We start from the raw sequence: 12,092 nt of genomic DNA on the forward strand, positions 1-12,092 counted from the left end.
TTAAAACGATAATTTGAAAGCTAAGTTAAATATCTTATGCCATCTGAATTGACAATATCTCTATTCAAAATCAGGACATATATCACCTTTCTGAAAAATGAGGTTCAATAATTTTTTTCTAACTTCAGGTGAGAAAAATACAGATGTTCGAAACAGTGAAAAATGAGTAAAAATGTCGCTTTAAATATTGTCGGTCTTCTGTGTCATAGGTAAATAATAGTAAGCAACAATTTTTGTAGACAAATGAAACCAAATGCAATGATTTCTTAAATTTATTTACTGATTGCATAAAAATATTATTTCATGGTTGTCTTGTTCTTGGAGATGTGTTAAATGCAAAAAATTTCGTTCTAAATTTCTAAGGTTTTAGTTTTCTTTCTCTCTCTTTATTATTATTATTATTATTTTTTTTTTTTAATTTTTGTTTTGTTGGATGGGTCTACCGTGGAACGTTGCTCATTACTTGATCACATAAAAGCACCGAATACATAATTAAGTGCACGTGAAGGTGAGCACGTTCCCTTTAGTCAACAGCGCAGTTCGCTATTGACCCAAGAAATGGACCGGCCTGCAATCGGCGGTTTTACCTTTCACATCTCAGCACGTGAGCCTAATGTCGATGGCACGCGGCAGGTTCGAAGGACTATTCCAGTGCCATCAGAGGCACGTGGACTACTGTCAATACAATTAGGGACTTTGTCCACCCCTATTTCTACTCGTTCGTTTGTTCTTTGAATCATGGGATGGCCAAAGGAAGGGAATGGAGAGAAATCTTGCTCCGATTGGAATTCAGATTAACTGTAAATAGGATAGATATTCAATATTATATGCAAGATATTATTTTTAATGTTTTGTTGTCAGAATTTTTAAAGTAACGATCGTGAACGATCACCTGACAACATGTTTATTAACCAAAATAAGTCTCATAGTTTGGCGAATCTCGCATCACGTGACTTAGAGGAGATGCTCCGTTTTAAAAATGACTCATGCCCTCTGTTACACTAGTTCAATATTTCAAAATATTGGAACATAACAAAATTTTTAATTTAATTATTCTTTGTTTTGAAGCTGTGGATGGCAACGATTTGTAATGCAAATTAAAGCAATTTAAAATGGAATACTAAGTTTTAACATTCTTATTTGGGAAAACAAATAAGATGTTATTTTCATGCATTTTGAACTGTGAATTTTAAGAGTCCAGTAATGCAGTCAATAGGATGTTATAAACCTTATTATTATGATCTAATTTTATGACTTGTATCCTGAGGATTGTTTTAATGTTAGTTTTAAGATATTATGAGATGAATGAATTTTAAGACATGAGTTGCGTGCTTTAATTATTGTTTACTTTAGTATTATTTCCAGCGTTAGTAGTGACATCAGCTTCTTGGTTAATATGATTCATAAAAGTGCAAAGAAAAAAATGCCGAAGAAAAACAAAGGGCGAAGAATAAAAAATATGTATGATACTAAAGCACTCAGCTGATGTGTTTATAAGTAATGTCCTCGAAAATGAGAGTAACCGAAATAGTGTCAGAGAGATTATTATGCAATCAAAAAATTTTAGCGCTCTCTGTGCGCTGGAAGATTTAACATCAAAACAAACACAAGTATCGAAGAATTAACATCAAACAAACGCATCTGATAAATTATTTGAAAAAAATCATTGGGGATTAAAACAAGTGCTGAATGTTGGAGAAAACACAAACTGGTCATTTTAGTCTAAAGCATTATTGGATTCGTTAGAGAATCAGGGGCTTACTATTTTTAACTTACATTATTTATTATTATTTGTACTAATAGTTATTAATGTATTTCGATTATTTCTTGTCATTCTAAAATTCATTTTCGCTGATAGTAAAACTGACAACTTGTAAGAAAACTTGTTTCCATTAATTGCTGTACTTTAAATATTTACTGTCTCATTAGTTTGATAGGCATTTTAAAAGTCGTTTGAATTTAACTGAAGATTGTTTCGTTTATGTGTTTAAATTAAGGCATTAATATGCCTCATAGTATACCTATTTTAGGTTAATTTGCTAATGAGCAATCTTGCAAGAGGATCGAGAATAATACAGCAATAGCAAAAATTAAAAAATTATTATCCGGTAATCATTTTTACCCTATATTTCGTAATTTACTAAAAAATTTCAAAATTAGGACAATGACTGCAGTTAGTTAAGGTAAATAATTAATAATGCAGTTAATTAAGGTAATTAATTGGCTTCCTCTTATTAATATTGTTGCGACAGCTTTTCTGTGATTATTATAGCATTAAATAATGCTATAAAGAAATATGCCTGCAATCTGAAAACTTCGTACCACAGAGAGTTTAGCATTAAAGTTTCAAAAACTTAATACTATATTAAAAATGTAAATACCATGAGATTAAAAGAAACTGCAATCCAATGTTGGCATGTGAATTTCAGTTTAATACCTGATACACATTCAAGTTAAGTAGTTATTACTTTAAGAACTGGTCCCCCAGAGATAAAAGATCTAAAATATGAAATCTTATGTTTAAAATGAGCCATTCAAAAAGACAAAAACAAATGACCTAAAAAAATCGCTAGGATATGGTTTGAACGCGAACTGACATCACATAGAGACTCGCCCATTTATCTAATAAAGAAAAGTCTTAATTGTTCAAGATATAGCTGAGTATTTATTTCACAGGTCGCTTACACACGAGGTGTGAAATAATTTTTTTTCTCAAGTGACAAAATTTTCTCCTTTGCCAGAACATCAAATCGAGGACATGTAAACAAAAAGCTTATTAAAAAATTTATTTCGAATGAGAAAAAATTACATTTCTCAGAATGCAGATGAAAAGTTCTGTGTTATAAATTTTTGCTTGTCGATCCAAGAATTTTTCAGGTTAATTCTTATATCACAACGATCTCCCTCCTCCTTCTTCCCCCAACAATTTTCACACTTTTATAGATAAGAAATTCCCTTAAAACCTTCAAATATTAAATCGATAACTAAGCTTATCAAAAATTAATTATTAATTATTGTATGGTTGAAAACTGTCGATTCTAATGACATCATGACATTTGACGAGCTCATGATAAAAGATCTTAAAGTGCAACGCTTCCCAAATCGTTTAAAAACTTCTGTCTATCTAAGAAATAAACTCGGATGTGACCAGAATCATCTCAGTTTCTCTGCTAAAATACGTTTAAGACACGGCGCTTTACTTGCATTTGAGACCTCATCTCAACTTGGGTCAAAACGATTTTCAAAAACCGCTGTATTTCGACGCCGAGATTGGCAGCAGACTGAACACCCGATTGGTCCACGAGAAACAAGAGGCGTGTCTCCGTAGCTCCGCCTACAGAGAGAAAGAAAGGAAGTGTCATGGCGGATGGAATGTCGTCTTTTAGCCATTACGGATGACCGCCCAGATTGCAGTAACTGCCGAAAGAGATGAAACGCTGAAGATTTATGAGGTTTTTGTATCTTAAAGGGCGGTTGCTTTTTCCTCTTGCTTTTTTGGAAAATCAAACGGCATCGTTCAGTAGATTTATCCCGTTTACGCATGTCGTTTTTTTTTCTTTCTTTAGAAGTATTTCGCATTCGAATTCTGCTCTTCTTTTACTACCAAAGGAGATTGATAGTGGAGCGAATCAGTGTATTCCAGGCTGAAAATTTGTGTTTGGGGAGTTTTATAGCTCGGTCTTTTATTACACAGATAAAATCAATTGTTTTGTTATCGTAAAATACATAATTTTATTTTGATAGCACGTTGCGAATTAAGTCTACTGTATTTGGAATAGTAACACTAAATTTTTATTGGATCCATACGTTTAAAATAAAAGCATTTCTTTAAGATGATTCATTTCTGCCAGAAACCGATTTTCTCTATATCATAATAATTTGGTTCTCTTGTTTGTTTCTAGGAGATCGAATTTTGAGTCATTTGATGAAACTTTATATATTTATATGCCTTAGAAAATATCCTTTTATCTTTAACTTCATATTGGCAATAGAAAAGTTGATAGTGGAGTCTCTTCAAAGTTTTGGTCCTTTATATTTCATTACGTTAAACTATCATGAGCAGATCCATGGACATCACTCGCTATTTCTTGGCAAACGTTGTTATCACACGAAACACACTACTTATTTATACTCACGCCTTTTGTCCACAGGTGATATATTAAAATTATGCTTTGCCGAACGACAGGGAAGGAATTTAAAAAAAAAGAAAAGTAATATTTTAAATTTACCTTTCGGATTTAATTAACCTGTGGTTAGTATGAAATGGGTGATTAAAAAGCAATAAATGCATTTCTTAAAATATTATTACTTATTTCATTTTTCTAACTACATATTCTTATTGATTATGAAGGAAATATTCATATTCTAATTTTGATTATCAGTGTAATTTATATAAATTAAAATATTTTAAAATATGCTTCTATGTTTCTAACGCTATACCTTCCAGACCTGGTGCAGAATCGTTTGAGTTTCTTTTCTTTGAATTTCTATGGAAACTTTTTTTGTCCGTATAACTTTTCAAATTGTTGCTACCGAATGTCATCGCCCTGCATTGTTTTTAAAGAAATAAGGTTACGAATATAAAAAAGTATGGCAGCACAAATAAAAAAAGATGTTGCCATCAAATGTTATCTTGCAATCTTATATTCGAATATAAAAAAAATGTGGCAACATTTGATACTTTAATTCTAAAGATATGCTGTTTTTAAATATTTTGTGATTTTGCTGTTGAATTTTATCAGGTGTAAGTTCGGAGAAAGGGATATTTAATAAATAAAGGCAAAAAGATAAAATGTTAATAATAAAAACACCATAAAAAAGGTCTTGATGTCGTCTTATTAAGAAAACTGAGCATTTAAGACGGAATGAGAAAGACTGAAAATTTTAATTGCAACACTTTAACACGGTGTCCGGAATTCTAAAAATATACTGCTTTTAAAAAAGTTTCGATTTTATTCTTGAATTTCATCTTGTGTAAGTGCGAAGAAAACTAAGTTAATTAATTAAGCTAAAAATCCAAAAAATGTTGCGTTAGGAGTCAGCCCAAGGGCAACGTGGTAAACTGAGAGGTAAACTGAGAGCATAAAAACCCTCTGTCGCGACACGAGGCCAAATTGGGTTTCGATACTAGTAGTTCTTTTGGGGTAATAAATAAATAAATGACAGCTTATTCAAGTTCACTGTTCAGATATATTTAATTGTTCGTTACCTGTTAATTTTTATAATATCGCTTTGTATATAAATACTTAGTATATGAAATTTTGAAAATTTTCACTCAATTTTTTATGTAAAAGAAAGGTTCCCCCCCCTCTTTTTTTAATAATGATTTAAATACACGTTTTATAGTTCATAAATCAAAGTTTTGTATTTTTCTGTAGGATTCATAATTTTTTAGCCGTAAAAAAATTAGTTCATTCTTACGACTGTTCTTTTTTTTTTATAAAGCCATCATAGCAAAAAGTACTTAGATCAGCTTTTTACAACGGTGACAAAATTGAAAAAAAAAAAAAAAAAAAAAAAAAAAAAAAGAAGCTTTTAATAATTTTTTTCAAGAAAATCTATTACTTTGTAACAGCATGTTTATAACACGCTTCGTTTTTCAGGGACTGTAGCATGTCATGAAACTATGAATGAAAATTAGAGTGATTCGTATTTATAGATAACAACATTTTTTTCTAAATTTTCAAATTTAACTTTAGTTTTAATTTTAAGCAAAAAATATTATAATTTTCTGCATATATTACAAAGAATAGTAGTTGCATAAATTCAAGCAATAAACATTTACTTAATTTTTGAAATTAAAATTTTTGGGGAAAACGAAGTTTTATCACTCGTTAATAATTTATATCACTACTATAGTACATTTTCTTTCTTTCTTAAGGTCTAGGTATTTGAAGTTTGTTTTACTATTAAGTTCGTTTAAATACTTAATCAGTTTCCTCTCTTATAAACATTTTTAACACTGCTTATTACTTTTCATTCCCCAAACCTATTTGATTTGCGTACATAATATTAAAGTTATCTAACATTTCTGTATCTCAAAACGATATATCTCTTGAATTTTTAAAAATACAATTCATTAAATAAAATATTTTTTGTAAAGAAAGTTATGCCTACGAGGTACACAAGACATGTACTTTTGACAAATATGTTCCACTTGAAAGAAGACAGCATATGACTTTAGCAAGGCAAGCACTATTGTATCTTTCCCAACATGTTTAAATGTTCTACTTTTTTCTGCCCCACCATTTACCGAGTGATTAAGAATGCTGAATACTGATAGTTCGACTTGAGTTCGAACCCGTACGAACGTACACTGCATGAATGTTTTTCGTGGATTTTCTCATGCGTAACTGGAGTACGAGCCGATTTCCTAACTTTTTTTTTAGTCCAAGGGAGCAATTTGTCCAGAAGAACTATTAATTTCGTTTTGGCATTTTGCATTGATTCACTACAAGCATTGTTTCACTTTTCAAATTGTTGCCACCAAATATTATCGACCTGCATTGTATTTAAAGAATTTAAATAATGAAGCATTTGCGTAAATATTTCTCGCATTGTGATAAAACAACGATTCCTAAAGCCATCACATTTTGAATAACGTAATCCTCCTGCGAATATGGTCATCTGGAAGCCCAGATTTAAAATTTTGAATTTGTTTTATCATCGATTTCATATTTTGTAAAACGTTAACGAATTTTTGATTAACAAACTCAAGGATTTCAAAGCGAACAATGGCAACACTCTACGGGTGGGGAAAAAAAAAAAAAAAAAAAAAAAAAAACGTTTTTATCTCCAGCGCGCGGAACTGTGTATCGGAAATTCTAAAGATATGCTCATTTAAAAATTATTTTGCGACATTACTGTTAAACTGAATTTTATGGTTTAAGTGCAAAGAATATGATATTTAATAAATAAAGGTAACACACAAAACGTTAAAAAAACACCCCTTTGGACGAAATTTAAAATCTGAAACCTTTCAGATTTTCTTTTTTTAGTCCAAATGGGCTTTGTCCCTGAAGGACTATTGTTTTCGTTTTGCGATTTTGCGTTGAATCACTATAAATGTCCGCTTCACTTTTCAAACTGTTGCCACCAAATGTTAGAGTTTGCATTATGTTTGAAGAAATTAAATAATGAAAAATCTGCTTAAATGTTTGTATATTTCTCGCATTGTGATAAAACACCGGTACATAAAGCCATCGAATTTTGAATGACGTAATCCTCCTACGAATATGGGCATGTGGAAGACCAAATTTGAAATTTGGAATTTGTTTCATGATTGATTTCATATTTTGTAAAACTTTAACAAATTTTTGATTAACAAACTCAAGGATTTCAAAGCGAGCAATGACAACACTCTACGGGGAAAAAAAAAAAAAAAAAAACACTTTTTATCTCCAAGCGCACGGAACTGTGTATCGGATATTCTAAAGATATGATGAATTTAAAATTATTTTGCGACATTGCTCTTAAACTCAATTTTATGGTTTAAGTGCGAAGAACGTGATACGTGATATTTAATAAATAAAGGTAACACAGAAAACGTATAAAAAAAAAAAAAAATCTCAAATGTTTCAGATTTTAAACTACGTCCAAAGGGGCGTTTTTTAACATTTTGTGTGTTACCTTTCTTTATTAAATATCATGTTCCTCGCACTTAAACCATAAGATCCAGTGCAACAGCAATATCGCAAAATAGTTTTAAAACGAGCATATCTTTAGAATTTCCGATACAGAGACTCACGCGCTGGAGATAAAAATGTTTTTTCTGCACAACGTTGCCATTGCTCGCTTTGAAATCCTTGAGTTTGTTAATCAAAAATTCGTCAAAGTTTTAAAAAATAGGAAATCGATCATAAAACAAATTTCAAATTTCAAGTTTGGTCTTTCACATGCTCATATTCGTTGGAGGATTACGTTATTCAAAATTCGATGACTCTATGTACCGTTGTTTAATCACAATACGAGAAATATACATACATTTATGCAGATTTTTCATTATTTAATTTCTTCAAATATAATGCAGAACTCTAACATTTTGTGGCAACAGTTTGAAAAGTGAACCGACATTTATGAGTCCGACGCAAAATGCCAAAACGAAACTAATAGTCCTTCGGGATTCAAATCCCTTTTTTTTTTTTTTTTTTTTAAATTCTGCATAATTTTTAATTTTATGGTAAAAATACAAATGAAAGATCTGTAAAGGTAAATACGATACATGAAAAATGACTTAAAAAATAACAAAAATAACTATGAAATTCATACATTTTTTAAATAAAAAAAAGCTCACATTTTTGCTTGAAAAGAAGATGTATTTCTGTAATATATTCCTTCACTTTGCAGCAGAAAACGTTTGCTCTTCGCTAGGATGAATTTTTTCTTTTGACATATTATCTGAAGAAACTAGAAGAAGGGTTTCGAAAATTAGAAGAACCGGCAAGGTTTCGGATTTTAACGGTCGCGCAAAAGAGGTTTTAAGTTTTTTTTTTACGCTTTCGCTCCCGCTATCCCCCCCATTTTTTTTTTTTTTTTTAATTTTTAGATTTATTATTAAGCATTGTTTCATGATCCCTTACGCCATATACAATCACTTACGCTATATACAATTCAACAGCAAAATCAAAAAAGTTTTTAAAAACCGCATAACAGCATGTGTTTGGAATTCCCAATGCAGTGTTAAATGTTGATATATATATATATATGCACTTTTCTCAGTCTTTTCACGGATCATCGTATCATTCAGTTTTCTTAAGGAAAAGCTTGCAAAACTTCTTTTTTTCCTTTATTAGCCCAAAAGGGCTTTAGCCCAAATGGGCTATTAGCCTCGAAACGAGATTTGGCAGCGTATCACTTTAAATGCTTGAATCACTTTTCAGATTGTTGCCACGAAATATTATCGCTTTGTATGGCTTTAAAGAAATTAAATTATAAAGAAGCTGCAAGAATGCATACATGTTTCTCGCACTGTGAAAAAACGACGGTATCTTGGGCCATCAAATTTTGAATAACGTAGTCCTCCACTCGAACATGGGCACCTAGAAGTCCGAATTTTGAATTTCGAATTTTATATTCCCTATTTTATAAAACTTAATGATTTTTAACATCAACGATTTGAAAGTGAGATGTGGCAACACCTTACGGATTAAAGCACTGTTAACTCGAGCGCGTGAGACTGTATATCGGAAATTCTAAAGATATTCTTTTTTTTTTAATATTTCGTAATTTTGCTATTCAATTGAATTTTATGTAGTGTATATGCGAACAATATGGTATTTAATTAATAAATTTAACATACGAAACGTTAATAACAATAATAAAAAAAATTCCAAACCGTCTTACTAAAATACTGAACACTGATATGATGAACTGAGGGGGGGGGGAATAATGCATGCCAACGCTTAAAACTTCATCAGAAATTCTAAACACATGTTGTTTTTAAAATTTTGCCGTTAAACTGTATATGGCGTAAACTCGAAGAAAATGATGCTTAATAATAAAGCTAAAAATACAAAAATAAATGGGTTAGCAGGAGTGAGTGCAACAGCATACTGCGAGCTCAGAGAGAGCTTAGAAGACCTTAACAAACCCTTTTGGGTGACTGTTAAAATCAGATTTTTCTTTCTTTCTTTCTCCCCCCCCCCATTTTATTATTAACGTTTTACATTCTCATCTTTAAGTAAAATAAAATCACAATCCTGCAAGTATTCCCCTTCAGTGACTAGCTTTAATATCTAGTAAAGTAACAAAAAGTAATAGCTACTGAGAACTAATACTCCATTTCCACAGGAATGAATTAAAATGAAAATAAAAAAGCTCCCTTTGTCCCAACTTCTTTTGCAGTCTAAACTCAACAAAATTGCAGTTTTGTCCCATTTCTGGCTTTTCCAGATGAAGCTTTTTTGAAAATCATTCCATGTAAGACTCTCTTGAGGGTAAATAAGAGTTGTCATTTCGCCTTTCCGCTCATTTTGACATTTCCAGTCGTTTCAGTCAAAGCTAAACGTGGAAGTGTGATCGGAGTTAACGCGATTATAAAATATGTGTGATACTTTCCGCTTAAGCTCCGTGTTTAGATTAACGCATTGAAATAATATTAATGACACTGATGATATCTAATACAGTAAACAAGAAAATTTCATTTGATTAAAGAGCTTTCGAGGATTGGGCATTATATCTAATGAAAATCTAAGTGATACTCCTATCACAGTTTTTAATAAAACAAAATCATGATTTTTATTGAATAATTTTTTTAATGAGATTTTCATAATGGACGAGAACGTTGAGAATTGCATGGGAAATTGGATTTTCATATATGCGAAACAGAGGAGGTAGAGTATTCAAGTACAAAAAATGCTGAATGCCTTTTACAGCTGAAAGAGATTTTCAGCCTTTTAAAATGGACAGAGTTATCCTTCCTCTTTTGGATTTTCTTCTTTTACACGCAGTTTATTTCGAAATTTTTAAAACGCATCTCAATTTTATTTTTGAATTTCTGCTTCTAAATAAAACAGCATGAGTTTTCTTGATTATAAGCATTCGATGGGCTCTTGAATATCTCGAATCCTTTGTTTTTTTTGGGGGGGGGGGAGCAGGGAGAGGCATAAGCTCATTTTTTTTTTTTTTTTTCTTTCTTTTTGGCAAGGCAGTACACTCTTGTACTTATTGTAATGGATAGCGTTATGTCATCAAGTGCAAGGCAAGAAAGAAAATCTGAAACATTCAAAAGTTTCTTTGACCTGTCGCAAATTATCAGTGCACAAAAAATCAACATTCTGATATTTTTCATGAACACAGAAAACTGAAACACCAGAAATCAATATTTAAATCATTTGCCGGAAAGGCGAAAGATACAGAATGTAAATCTGTGGTTAAGATAACGTTATAAATTATGAAAATTTTTTTTGAATGCATTGTAAATGCATATAAATTGTACAATAACATATAACAACAGTAGTGATGAAGAGTATTTTTATTATTGAAAAAAGTAAGTAAGCTTTTCAAAACTTGAAATAAATGTAACAGGATTAAACTACATACTGCTTCATGTTGTGCACATTTTCGCATTATACTATGCTGTTTTCAGCATGCTAAATTTTCTGTTTTACTTAAATCTTTTCCTTCCTGAGCTTATTATCCTAAAAGATGTATGCAACTTCGATAGTACATGCATATTCACCTTACATTTTTATACAATAGAGTTTTAGTTAACTGCATACATATTTACCTAATCTTTAATTATAATTCAATTTTTTTTAAAAAATTATCTACATTCTGTATGAGAAAATCTCCTATGCTTCAAGCATATAATGTTTTAATTGATTAATAATGAGTTGAAATATAATATAAAGACTAACAAATACTGAACGATGAGAATAATGCTCAGTTGAAAAGAAAATTTTCAGACTTTATTGATGTTCAGTTAAGATAATTTGTAGACGCGCTATAGATTTCATATAATTTTGGAAACAGGAGAAAAGACACAGATAAAAATTAAATGCTACAACTATAACAATACTAACAAGATAAATCAAATTTTGCATTCTTCATATTAACCAGGAAATAATGTTATTCAAAACTGAGCATTTTTTTTTTTTTTTTTTTTTTTTTGAAGAATGGCAAGAGGGGAAAATACCTTTCGTTTCGGGGAAAGAAGGTGGAATATACATTTTTATTACATCAGATTTTTCTTGAGAGATTAAATAAATCTCTGAATGAAATTTATTTTCTGACAAATATCATATTCTAAACAATCTCACATGCAACGTGCATACCTTTGTAATCGACATGAATGATCTTATATCCCAATATTTTCTATGAAAATAAACAACTGACAACCTTGAAATCCAAGAAGGAATATGCAAATAAAAGCGTACCTTTCTTCGATGTAAATAGATAAAAAAATGAAATAAAAACTAATAAGCTTGGAGGTATAGAAAAACACAGTCCATTGATTAGGAACGATTTCGATCCTTATCCTTTTATTTTCTTGGCTTGCTGATAATGTGAAAAGGATAACTTTAACAGCGGCATTGTGAAAAGTTTTTCTGGCGATTGCGAGAAACCTCCATCTCGAAATCGAATCAGATAAA

The sequence above is a fragment of the Stegodyphus dumicola genome, chromosome 5 (assembly GCF_044657685.1).
Source record: "Stegodyphus dumicola isolate Sdum_Otavi_A_Nest chromosome 5, ASM4465768v1".
NCBI classification, from domain to species: domain Eukaryota; kingdom Metazoa; phylum Arthropoda; class Arachnida; order Araneae; family Eresidae; genus Stegodyphus; species Stegodyphus dumicola.